This window comes from Pundamilia nyererei, unplaced genomic scaffold (assembly GCF_000239375.1).
Source record: "Pundamilia nyererei isolate P.nyererei 1_Seehausen unplaced genomic scaffold, PunNye1.0 scaffold00029, whole genome shotgun sequence".
Taxonomy (NCBI): domain Eukaryota; kingdom Metazoa; phylum Chordata; class Actinopteri; order Cichliformes; family Cichlidae; genus Pundamilia; species Pundamilia nyererei.
The window spans coordinates 3289891-3291191 of NW_005187430.1; the positions used below are offsets into that span (position 1 = coordinate 3289891).

General features: G+C 48.2%; 1 protein-coding gene across 1 annotated transcript in view; it reads right to left on the reverse strand.

The window, feature by feature from the left end:
- The window catches only part of LOC102193343 (neuroblast differentiation-associated protein AHNAK), a 20119-nt gene that overhangs the window by 18092 nt on the left and 726 nt on the right, over positions 1-1301 (reverse strand). The window lies entirely within an intron of this gene.

A 1301-nucleotide genomic window follows, 5' to 3' on the forward strand; every position in this document is an offset into this window, starting at 1 on the left:
CCGAAACGTAACATCCCAGAGGTGTTCTGTTGGATTTAGGTCAGATGAGTGTAGGAACCAGTCAATGGTATCAATTCATTCATCCTCCAGGTACCGTTGCCTACAAGGAGGAACCCAGGATCAACTGCACCTGCATAAGGGCGATCGTGGCTCAAGAGTTGGCAGTTCGTCTTGTAATCGGAAGGTTGCCGGTTCGAGCCCCGCCTCAGACAGTCTCGGTTGTTGTGTCCTTGGCCAAGACACTTTACCCTACTGGTGATGGCCAGAGGGGCCAATGGTGCGATATGGCAGCCTCGCTTCTGTCAGTCTGCCCCAGGGCAGCTGTAGCTTGCCTCCACCAGTGTGTGAATGAATAGTGGAATTGTAAAGCACTTTAAGGGCCCCAAAAAGCGCTGTATAAATGCAATCCATTATTATTATAAGGTCCTGTGTAAATCTGTTTTTGGCCTACAGGAGGTCATTTTGTAGCTCATCCTGATCCTCCTATCATGAAGGAGCACACCCCATTAAGGAACTCCAAGAAGTTAATTCCAATACCTAATGGCAGTCAGGGGGCTGTCACCTACCCTGTCTAGTCTGTGTATCCCTTCATGAATATGCCTCCCCAGACCATCAGTGACCCACCACCAATCCATTCATGTTGAATGATGTTACGGGCAGCATAATGTTCTCCATGGCTTCTCCAGATGCTTTTATGTCTGTCACCTGTGCTCAGGGTGAACCTTCTCTCATCTGTGAAAAGCACAGATGGTACACCGGCCAGTGGTGGACCTGTCAATTCTGGTATTCTATGGCAATGACAATGAGGCTCCAGAGTGCTGGGCAGTGAGCATAGGACCGACTAGAAGATGTTGGAAAGTTGGTTTTTAGCCTACAGGAGGTCATTTTGTAGCTCTGGCAGTGCTCATCCTGTTCCTCCTATCCCAAATGAGCAGATACAGGCCCTGCTGATAGGTTAAAGGCCTTCTATGGCCCCATTCACTCTCCTAGAGTAACTGTCTGTCTCCTGGAACCTGCTCCATGCTCTTGAGACTGTGCTGGGAGACACAGCAAACCTTCTGGCAATGTCACATATTGATGTCCCATCCTGGAGAAGTTGGACTATTTCTCCAACCTCTGCATAGTCCTGATATCACCTCATGCTACCAGTAGTGACACTGATCCCAGCCAAATACAAAACTAGTCAGAAAAGATGAGGAAGGAAAAATCTCGGTTGCCTCAACCTGTAAAACATTCCTGTTTTGTCGCACCATTGCCCTTCTAGTGTACCTGTTGTTGATTTCATTAGCACCAAAGCAGCT